General features: G+C 40.8%; 1 long non-coding RNA gene across 1 annotated transcript in view; it reads right to left on the bottom strand.

Moving 5' to 3' along the window:
- LOC148538753 (uncharacterized) overlaps window positions 1-12,191 on the bottom strand; it is a 36,468-nt gene that overhangs the window by 24,041 nt on the left and 236 nt on the right. The gene's annotated exons all lie outside the window — the stretch shown is intronic.

Genomic DNA, 12,191 nt, shown 5'->3' with positions numbered 1-12,191 from the left:
GAGATCACACTGCCGGAGTCAGTGAATATGCGTCCAAGGTGTCAGCCACTGGCTCTGGTAATCTCAGAAAACAGGGTTGATGCCCCATTTTCTAGAATACTGCATGTTGCAGTGTACAGATGACCGCCGCATTTCAATTATGCAGCAGGTTTTGGGGCACTGCAAGCAACATCACTGAAACAGATCTACACATGTGCAGTGCAGCTCCTGCGCATGCACAGATCTGCAAACATCGGAGATGTATGTAAATATCAAATTTACGTAAATCTATGAATGAGGCCCAGAATTGGGTTCCTTAATATGACAATTTCAAAACTATTACAAACCTATAGGGGGATGTAGTCAAAAGGTCGATAATGACAATGTCAACAGTTATTATGTCAACAATCTTAAAATGTGTCAACATTATCCGAGTATTGACTGGTGAATTGTTGACATTGTCAGAATGTTGACATTAGTGTTAGACTGCGGACGGGAGGGTTAGAGTTTGGCTGCGGGCTGATAGGTTAGGCATAGGCACTATAGGGAGGATTATGCGTAGGGATTAGGGTTAGGGATTGAGGAGAACTACTCACTGGAACAATGGAGAATCACAGCTCTGACCTGGTAGTTACAGTCACATGACCACCAGCCCTCGGGAGCAAGGTAAGCCACCACTGGGCCATCAGGGATGATCTATCAACATTCTAACATGAATGTTGACATTATCTACATCGACATTATGAACATTCCGACATTTGACATATTATATCTACAGTACTTGGTAATGCCTCTAATTCATGTCATCCACAGAATTCTATGAGTAGCTTGTTGATCATCTGGTACAGTTTATTGGTCTCTGGCTAACCCTTAGATTTTAAAATTATGGATTGACCTTAACATCACAGCTCTATAATTCCCCTTATTGTGGCTGATAAGTCATTTCACAATTACCTTATACTGTATGATAAATGTCTATTTCAAACATAATGTAGGCTGCAGTTGCCGAATTATAAATATATACAGTGTATGTGTCTAGTATAGATGTATCCCACCTATGGATACTAATGATGTATTTAGGGCTATCTACCCTTTCTCTCCCAATATATTAATTCAGTGCTTCCACTCAAGCTTTGTAGTATATGTTTATGATCAAATTCACCTTACAGCGTGATAAAAACTTAACTCCCTCTAATCTCTTATACTATATTACAGCCATGGCCAAAAGTTTTGAGAATGACACAAGTATTAGTTTTCAAAAAGTTTGCTGCTTCAGTGTTTTTAGACCTTTTTGTCAGCTGTTACTCTGGTATCCTGAAGTAAAATTACAAGCACTTCATAAGTGTCAAAGGCTTTTATTGACCATTACATTACGTTTACGCAAAGAGGCAATATTGGCAGTGTTGACCCTTCTTTTTCAAGACCTCTGCAATTCTCCCTGGCATTATGTGAATCAACTTCTATCAGGGTACATTAAGTATATGTCACCTTTTTTTCTCTTTTGTTTCTGTTGTGAGTTCTAAACTCCCCCAGCTACCTTTTACTACCACTATCTCCTGAACTCACTTATATGCATACTAATGTATAAGGTACCATACCCGCTGTATAGATAACAAAATATTAATATAAACATATTGTAGATCTTTAGGAGTACCACTACTGGGGGCATTGTATTCACCCCTTGTGAAAATTGGAGTTGGTCAGTGTCTCTTAACAGTGAAAACAGCCCTTCAAGAACAGTACTCAGCTGAGTAACATCTCCACATCAAATGAGATTGTCATCCTTCATGTCTCTACATTCTTGTTTTTTAGAGGTTAATTCATCATCAGTTAATTTATACAAAAGCAGGTGAAAATTAACACTTTCACATACTTTTCTATAAATTAAGTGTCAGGGCCATTCATCAAGTTCCAAAAAAACATGTTACTGAACACCATCCTGAGATGGCTTTCAGGGCCAATAATCCTCAGGATGCCATTTACATGGCAGCCTGTGAAGATTTTCATGGCAGGCTGCCACTGCAGCCAGCAGAGGCATCTTTTCAGATCCATCAGATGTATCTGCACTACTGAGTCCCGGGAGCTGAGAGCTTTGTGGCACCGCCGAGTAGCCCTGCTCCGACTCACCTGTCATGTTCTTCCTTTCATCCAGGCTCTGCAGCGCTGCTCCAGGTAAGAAGAGGAGACAGGTGAGAAGAAGCGAGAATGCCAATAAACGTGTTAACAGACAATTAGTAATTAGTATTCAGACTCAGGGTGGGGAGTGGAGCTGAGCAGGGCGGTGCAGGGTATTTACACCCCTTGCATTGTGACAGGGTTTGTCCAGGTACACATTTACTTGCTCTATCTTACTCTATTCCCAAATCTGAATCAGCTCCTGAGTTTGGAAACCACTGATGTACATCTTGAACTGACATTATGAAGAGTAAACTAAGTACTTAATCATTGTCACTTAATGATTTTAATAATTATGTGGGAAAAATTCAAACCGGTCATAGTTAGAGCTGCCAACCCTCACTAATTGAGGTATTAGTCAGAGGAAAAATGTACAGCAAGACCTATCCTGGATCACTTTCCATAAACATTTATTTTGAAAAAGCCATAGCTTTAAGAATGATACCTTTCAATTTAAGAAATTTTTGTCTTGTGATGAAAAGTACCTACATAGTATTGTTTTTCAAACAATGCTATACCCATTTTACACTAGAAATGAGCCATTTGATTTTACTGAAAACTGAACACACCCGATCTTTGGGGTCCAAGTCAAACCATGTCCAGACTGGTTTGCATTTAAGTCCCTCTCTCATGATATCATGAGCTGTGAGGTGGTCAAACTTGAGTGAAAATGACTGGAAATTAATGCTATTGATGTTAATAATACTAAAGGAACAAAACCAGTTCAAGTTAAATAATTAATTTTAGCTATTTTTATACATTTTTAATGAAATCCAAAACCAGAACGAGGGTGGTTTTGACAAAACCAAAACACAACAATGATTTAGAACCAAAACATGGGGGTCTGCATATAAGGTACATCTCTACTTTTTGCATAGTATGCTGACACTGAAAAATCTGCATTTTTAGGATAAATTAACCTCCCTATTTTTCACTTACTATGTTGGTTTTCCTGCTTCGCTCACAGAGGTTAAAAATGGCTGTTAGGAAGTACTGTAGATACTGTAGGATGAAGAACATCATAAATCTCTCCTATTGGCAGGGCTAAATTGTATCTAATAGAGCTACTTCTATTCAATCAAATTTACATGCATCTAATTGTGCCTGCAGGCAGGAGATCCTGATAGTGGTCTCCCTGCATTGTTGTGGGTATTCCCTATACTGGGGAAATATTTGTGATGTCACTGTGGTGATTTATCACGATCTAGTGTTCGGGTGAGTAAATAGCACAAAAAGTGATTATATAGTGTTAGCAACACTGTGCATACAAAATTATGTGCATTGTGCTATAAAAAAAAGAAGCATTTTGCACAATTTGTAAAGAATGATGAACCTCACCAAGCATCCAGCTCTTTAATGGTACCATGTGCACCGGTTTTACACCAAGAGATGTGGCTTGACAGTGAATGCTAAAGTTATAATACCCACTTTGTACACAATATAGTACTTTAATGAAGTATAGTATATACATAAGACAGTTTGTGTCATAGAAGTGTTCTTAGTAAATAATAAAGTTGTATTTACCATGTTAAATACATGTACAAAATAAAAGGGTTTCTTGAGAAAAAATAAATACAGACATCTATTGTCCTCCACTTTAACATATCAACTGGGAATCTTCTTTCCTCCTGTGTACTTAATGCAAATATATATGAAGTAATGCTAATAGTCTGCAGCTAAATTAATAATCTACATAGTATCAGTAGAAGGCATCAATTTGCACTCGACCAATTAGAAGCATCTGCATGATCTTCACTCCACTAGTGTACTTGGCCTATGCTTATATGCCACCATTCACTCCCTTTCTAATTGTAAGGAGTTGTAAGCACAAAATGCAACTGCATCTGCATCAACCCTACAGATCACTTTGAAAATGAATTGCATTGTTCCTGGAGCCTTCTATGGACTGCAGTGTCAGAAGTTTTAAAACAGCAAAGATATTCAGTCACTGCTCTGCTTTTTAGAAAACATGAAGGCTCCATAGTCCTGATGTGGCTGACCTATGTGCTGGTTACATGTTTAATCTACCCCACCCCCCTTTTTGAGCTTAGTTTTTCTTTCAGGTGGTTTTGTTGGCTATTTTTGATGGGAAATCATAGTAGATCATCAGCTTGGGTGCAGCTGTTTTGGGATGCACTAACTTTTAGTTGACATCAAAGTGGGCCTCCTGTAAGTAAATATCATTTAATGCCTCACAAATGAAAAATGAGGGACCTAATTCAGCGATGGAGATAATACCGATGTCTACACAATTGGTCGATTATTGGTTGTGTCTGAGTTGCATTGTGCATGCATCAAGTTTCATTATGAATGTTGCTCGCAGTCAGGATTTATATGCAAAGTGATGGACTGCTTGTGGGTGGTAATCGGGAGGTGGCAACTCAAACACAGTCATGTCATGTTTTCAGGGCACGTCTCTACCTGCAACTGTGACGCAGTACACAGTGAAAACAGCTCTGGCATCTCAGTTCCAGCTGCCATTCTGCACGACCAATGGATTTACTGAGAAGTCCCATAATCTCCTAATCTGCGACCAAGATGCATAATTGAATGCAGTTTCTTGGATTCGCAAAGCCACTACTGGGCGTCCCAATACAAATCTGGCAGCAATGACATTTGCATATGTTTGCACAACCACTGCATACAAATTTGCAGCTGCGGCGGCATTAGCGTACATCTTTGAATCAGCTCCAAGGTGTGTTTTATAGGTATCGTTGTAAGATTATAGATATCTGTTACTTTTAAATTCAGGAAGTGACCATAAGGAAAATGAATGAATATCACCATAAGGTTTATGATGAAATCTAACTTTATCTCACTGATCTAAGTTAAACATACACAGTATGTTGGGGAGGAATATGTTTACATATTTCAGTATTTTCTTTTGAACCAAATTGAAGAACGATGCCTTATACACTGAACATGCAAAAGAGATTGTCACTTTCATCCAAACAGTAAAGTGCTGAATTTGGTCTTTTTTAGATGTACACAAGTAATATTGTCAGTATTGTGATGCAGTACTACTTTCTAAACTACATCAAAAGTATACAGCAACTATTGTATCATTTATGTTTGCACTTAATTACATAAACAAAGAATACTAGACAGAGTAAACAAATGCTAGACAATGAATAAATGAAAACAGCATCTCTTAAAATCTAAAAAAAAAATTATCACATGGAGTTGACATAGAAACAACTGGGCATATATTTATGAGGGAGATGTGGGGAATTAACACATACAAGTAAAGTTGCTCTAACTAAATTTAGGCAGCCCATACCTCCCATATATACTTACATTTCTCTAAGTGGCTTCTACTGATATATTTTATTTTCTGCAGAGGCAAAGTTTGTTTAATGATAAATAGCCAGAATCGCATCAAGGAGGGTTCTGCTGTGTCTATTTCCTAAAGATTTTTTTTAATAACCGCATTTACAGGTTTATGTTTCTGCATTGTGCAAAACCATGGTCATAAGGAATACTAGACAGTTCAGTACAATCTATCAATAAACAAACAAAAACAACAACAACTCGCTCTTAAAAATAACAATGGTTATATGGAGTTGGTATCATATTAAACAGAAGAAAGTATTTATATATTCATTAGTGTAGAAATAGCATAACATAATTTCCTTATATCTGTTCCATTTTCTGCAGCTAAGCTTAAAAGAGAAGGTACTGTATATACACTTGTGATATCTTTGCTTCAAAAGACAAACTATGCAGCAACCTTATTGGGAATAGGGACAGACTAACAATATGGAATATAAAAGAATAAAATGTATGTTGAAATTGTGAGATGGGGTTTTAACAAATACATTTAGATGGTATTGTACAGGACAGAAGACGTTGGAAACACTATAAGCGTATAAACATACAGATGTGTCCTCATACACAGGACGTGACTGAGAATAACCAGTAGGATTAGTGTTTGATTTATGGATCTCTTGCCCCATTTTAACCATCTGTGTAAACCTGTGTCTACAGTATTTTCATATTGTCTGAGTTAAAGGCTTTGATAGATCAACAGAATATTTTGTATGTAGAACAAAGGTAATTTATTCTGGTCACGTAGTGATATGCACAGACAGTATTGAGCTTAACAAAATATGCTTATTGTTACAGAGACTACCCGTTAAGTTTAGAATGGAGTTGGCGTGAAGGGTAGCACTTCTCTGCTGTGGGTGGTAGCAGATAAAATATCCAAATTGTCATAGACATAGGGGTGCCAATAACTGATGCAGTGAGAAAAAGTTTTCATATAGAAACAATAAATGAGTTGAAAAAGTCAACATGTATTGCAACTACAGAACAGAAAACATTAGATATTCACACGTTGTCAGAAGGAATGTATGTTATGGAAATATTGCACAAGTTTGTGGAAATGGCAGCAAGGCAGATGAGGTTTTGAGGTTTCTGATGAAATGCTGTCACCTCAGTGGCATCCCTCCCCGCGGTGTCACCTGGTGCAGGGAAGGATGCTGTGCTTGCAGCATAGCTACCGAAAAGGGGGTGTGACCATGTGGGGAGGGGCGTGGTCTCATGGGCCAAACCCCGTAGTCCAGACTCCCGTACTTTTTAGTGGAAGGGCCAGGGGGTGCAGGAGATGTGAACTGCTCTGTGTGCAGTGTCGGCTCCCTCACAGTGACAGGAGCTGAGTGCTGCACTTAATACTACAGTGCAGCACCCGGCTCCTGTCACTGAGGGGGAGTCAGCACCTGGGTGACACCCGGGGTGTGATGCCATTGTGTCATTTTATGAGATAAATGGTGGTACTCCTGTGATAAATGGGTTACCAGGAACGGTCTAGTTTGTAATAAAATGAGTCAGAACCAGGAAATAAGATTGATATCTTTCAAAAAGGTTGGATTGAGTGACGCTTGGGGAGTGAAGATTTATTTTGCTTCTTCCATTCAAATATGTAAGGAATTAAAAGCCAGGAGGTGGGTGACAGGCAGTACTACAGTCATAATCCCTGCCTCTGAGACTGAAGACATACCCCATGATATTTACATGATACTGCATGAAAACACCCATCCAGATCACTTCACTGTATTACTAGACAAAGACACTGAAAATGGACAGTCTACATTATGTCACGAGAATGTTTGTGTTGAGGAAACATCCATTGCAAATGATGTTTATTTTTTACCATCTGATGCTAAAACAGGGGTTGTGGGAGACACTGACAAATGTACCAACAGCAATGCACAAAGTACATGCATCAGCAGATAAACTGATTGGGGATAACAGAGAACAACAGTGAAGTATTTTGGTATGTAAACACTTTGTTTTGTATTGCAGAAAAGTCTATGAGGGGTATTCAATATGAAACGTAAACTTCGCCGTCTATGCATGTCAAAGTTTTCACCGCACATCGGAGCTTTTGCCGGCGAAAAAGTATCACGCGCGCCCCCGATTATACCCGTATTCAATATGAAATCATCGAAAACAGCACCCGGTGAAAGTGAAATCAGCGAAAACTTTGCTGATTTTTGGGGAAATCACTCTAACACCCCCAAAAAGATGCTCTGACATGGGGGATCACTCTGGATACCCCCAATTAGCCCTGCTGAAAGTTTTTGGGGTCTTTAAACGGGCTCAATAGCTGCTATTTTGGGGATTTGGGAAGGTGGTGAAGAATAGTATTTAGAAGTTTTTTTGCAGAAAATAAGTAGTCCCAGCAAATTTGGGGTACTTGAAAATGGGGGTGAGCATATTTAAAGTTGCTAAAGTGGAGTTTTAAAAAACATGAAAAATTCACCTGCCGCAAACACCTGCAATGAAAAAAACACCTGGGGCATACTTGGGGACCCCCCCAAGATTGTAGTTTGCTAGTTTTTAACTTTGTACCCCCCAATTTTGTTTTTCACCCCCAAAATGAAAGTGCTTTTTGGGGAGTCTTCTGAGGTATTTTTTTTTTTAAATTTGACACAGTTTACCTTTGGGGGACTATCTGAAGGTTGCAGGGTGGTTTCCGAAATGTTGCACCCCAAAACCCCAATTCTGCACTTTTTTTCGCCACCCATTCCTTGGTGATACTTTTTCGCAGGGTCAAATGCAATATACTTTTCACACCAGCGAAAAGTTTTCAAATTGGTTACGGTGTAAAAGTAAAAGCACCGAAAATGACGTCATCCGAGCGAAAACATTGCAGAAACTTAGTTTTCGCTCCATATTGAATACCCCTATGTGCCTATTGTGAATAGTAAGAAAAATGAAACCCTAGTATATTTCCCACAACTTTCTCAGTCAGTTATCCTGCAACAGCTTAAGTACACTGCGATGTTACTAACAGCAACTATAACAACTTTCATGTTGACTTCTTAAGAGATTAAAGAAGAGCAACTGACTGTGCAAAGAATGACATATGATAGGACAAGACCCCTATTGTGTACCTGATGAATTGCAGTTACTTGTTGGACTTGTCAAATTTAAACCAATGTTGCCAAAGATACCAGAAATGTTGTGAAGCCGACGGACGGAATCCCGACCATCGGCTTCCCGACTGTCTAATCCCGGCAAGGGGTTAAATGACAGGTGTTGAAATCCCCACGCCTGTCATTTTACCTACGCCGGGAGCCTGACACCTGGCTTACCGATCGAAGGTAAGCCGTGCCCTGGGCGCGGACAGCTGCGGGGAGAGGGGGGGGAGGGTTAGGTTTAGGGTTCCCGGGATGCCCACTATTGGGATTTGAATAATACTGAATCCAGAACTGTCTATTTTGGATTACTTTATGAGTAAAACTCCACAGTGGGAGGATGCTCAAGAAAGAGAGCAGCTTTGGAAGGAACTTTTGTGGACTTTTGCTGCAGCAGTGCAGCTATCTTTACAGACTATCAGACAGGAGAAGAAGGGGCTAGCCAATTTGTTGAACCTTTGTCAGTGTTCCATGTTACTGAAAAGACTAAGGGGCCTATTCATCATAACTAAAAAATTGATGGAGGTAATTAGGTTTAGAACTCACATGGAGTTCTACATAATTACAGGAGGAATTCATCATTCATCCTCTCCATAAGTATCTATTCCGAAAAGCTGTAATTTTTGCGATGGCAGCTTTTTGGGAAATAGATACTTTTCCCTCTCTACTCTCACTTACCGCAGCTGTAATCAGTGCTGCACATGCGCCGTTACGTTCACAAAAAGTGGCGCATGCATAGCACTTACTACAGCTGTGGTAATTCTGTGTTGGTACAAATCCCAGCTGCCCCCCCCACCATCCCTTACCTCGCAGTGTCAGAGGCTGCCGCCGCGGACTGTCCGCTGCAGACTTTACGCCCGGCCCCGGTCTGCAGTGGACAGTATGGCAAGGGTGGGTTGAAGATTTTTTATTTAAAACTTTACTATGTTCTCCCCCGCCCCAATGCTGCTGCCTGGTAGCGTCTCCCCTCTGTTCCCTGGTGGCACTTGTAAGTGCAGTTAATTGAAGATGCACTTACAAGTGTCACCAAGGAACCGCTACCCGGCAGCAGCAGCATTGCAGAGGGGAGAACACACAGCGCAGCAGCCGGAGCAACGGAGGGAGCCAAAGGAGGACCTGCCCAGCTGAAAGCAGGTAAGTATAACCCGCTGTTCGCCACCTGAGAGTGGTGTATAGTAACACCATCAAATTCCGATAATACATAATTTCGGAATTTGATGAATAGCCTAATTTCCATATCCCCATACTAATGTGTGAAAATTAATGCAGACGGACTTAACCAGGAGATATCAGTGATATCTCCTGTGTTAAGTGTGTTAATGAATACTAAAAAAACAGTAATTACACTTTCCTTAAAACCATTATTTTAGTGTTGATGAATAGGCCCCTAAAAGCCCTGTAAATCTTCACACTGTAAACTGGACATCTGATAAGAAGCCTATGAAAACTGCTGTCCAACACTGGAAATGAGACATGAGACATGTTACTGTAGACACCAGTAACTTGAATGGAGAGTAAGTTATTGAACTGAGGCCCTGATTCAGAGCCGGACGCTCTGACAGAGCGCTCTCTCTGAATCAGGGCCGTCCCTGCTCCTTTTTGGAGCGGCCTCCTGGCTGCTCGCATAGCTGTGGGTGACCACCCACAGCTATAGCAAGCGGCCAAAATGATGGTCGCGATGGTCAAGACCATCGCGACCATCGGGCTTGCGATGAGACCCTGCGGTAGGGTCTTGCTGCTGCAAGCCCTGGAGTACTTTTGGCTCTATCAGAGCCAAAAGCACTCCCACTGACATCACTAGTGATGTCAGTGGGGCCGGCCCCAGATGGTAGGCGTTCCCATGGGAATGCCTCCGTCTGGGCAGCCACGCCCACCAAAGGGGGCGTGTTGTCAATCACCATCGGCAGCACGCCCCCTTTGCTGCGAGACCCATAACGATGGCTTGGCCATCGTTATTCGGGTCTCGCGCATGCGCACGACGGAGCCGGCTCCCTCATGCGCATGACAGACAAAGACTTTTGAGACTTTTAACAAACTTTAAGTAGAAGTAACATGGAATACACTAGTCAATTTTTTACTACCCACAAAACTACCAGAGTTCGGGGTCTACATCATATAGCCATTATAAAGCTACCAGAGGTTGGCATCTGCATTATACAGCCACCAGAGCTTTGGGTCTGCATTATACAGCCACCAGAGCTTTGGGTCTGCATTATAGAACCAGCAGAGAGGCTCTGCTTTATATAGCCAACAGAGAGTTGGGATCTGCTTTGGAAAACCTTAATAAACCTAAAGTCTGAATTGCAGTATATAGTAGTCACCAGAATAAAGGCTCAATTTTATAACAGTCATTAGTATACAATGTGTATATTATATCAGACCCTAGAATACAATGTGTATTGTAGAGAAATAACTATAATTGTTTCTGTATTACAATGAGAGAGAGAAAGAGAGAGAAAAGAGGCAGAAATACAATATAAAAAGTGTGAGTGAGTTTGGAGAAATTGGGAAAGAAGTGAATGGTTGTCTATGTTTAGTACTAACCAAATTGAGGGATGGCTGTATAACACTAGATGCCAGAATTGATTCTGTTTTGTATATCTAACACTATAATGGCCTCTGCTTTGTACACTATGGGCCTGCGTCCGGCGTGCGCATACATGAGCCCCGTCAAGCGACTGAACTTCAGTCGCTCCGGGGCTCACTACAAGACGGGGTGGCTGTCGATGGTGAGTGACAGCTCGCCCCGTTTTGTATGTGGGTAGGGGGGGTGGCTGCACAAACGCAGGCATTCCCTTAGGAACACCTAGCATTTGTGGGAAGACCTACTAACATCACTAGTGATGTCAGTAGTGGACTTCCTGCTCTATTAGAGCAGGGAGTCCACTCGGGCTTGCGGCAGCCGAGACCCTACCCCAGGGTCTCGTCGCAAGCCTGATGGTCACAATAATCGTGATGTCTCCAGCTCGCTCGCACAAGCTGTGGGTGGACACCCACAGCTTTGCAAGCGGCCTGGAGACAAAAAAACACACGCCCGCAGACCCTAAGAGCTGCCTGCGGCAGCGAGCAGGTCTGAATCAGGGCCTATGTCCCAAAATGGTCTCTGCTTTTTATTATACTTGGCAAAATGGGCTGTATTTGTATGCTAGTGACTCAACTTTGCAAGGGTAAATGTAATTTCTTTTTATGCTTCAGGCAGCCCTAAAAGAATTGTCGGTCTTGCTTGCATTACACACATAATAGCAGGGATATTTACAGAAATGGTAAGTTATGTAGTTTTATTGTGTAAAAGAGAATACAACAGGAATTTTGACATTAGAAGGCTATTAGAGAGAGCAAACAAATGTAAGAAATGCCTGTAATAAGAGCTACATTTTAAAACTGCTCCATGAAATATTCAGCTGGATTTGGACATTTTACAAGTAAAATTAGATCTTAAATGTTTACATTCCTACCCATTTCAGAACACTGTCAAATTAATTGATTATCATCAACTGAGTCCTATTCAAAGGCTATATTTAAAAAAAATAATAATTTACAAATACAGTGCAGCATGGTATTCTGTGGAATAGAGAATGCAAAGAACAGAACATGAAAATGGCATCATTGGTTATT

The sequence above is a fragment of the Taudactylus pleione genome, unplaced genomic scaffold, assembly GCF_031769625.1.
Source record: "Taudactylus pleione unplaced genomic scaffold, aTauple2 ptg000037l, whole genome shotgun sequence".
NCBI classification, from domain to species: domain Eukaryota; kingdom Metazoa; phylum Chordata; class Amphibia; order Anura; family Myobatrachidae; genus Taudactylus; species Taudactylus pleione.
The sequence above is the reverse complement of the archived record's forward strand: the minus strand, read 5'-3'. Positions and strand labels throughout refer to the sequence as shown.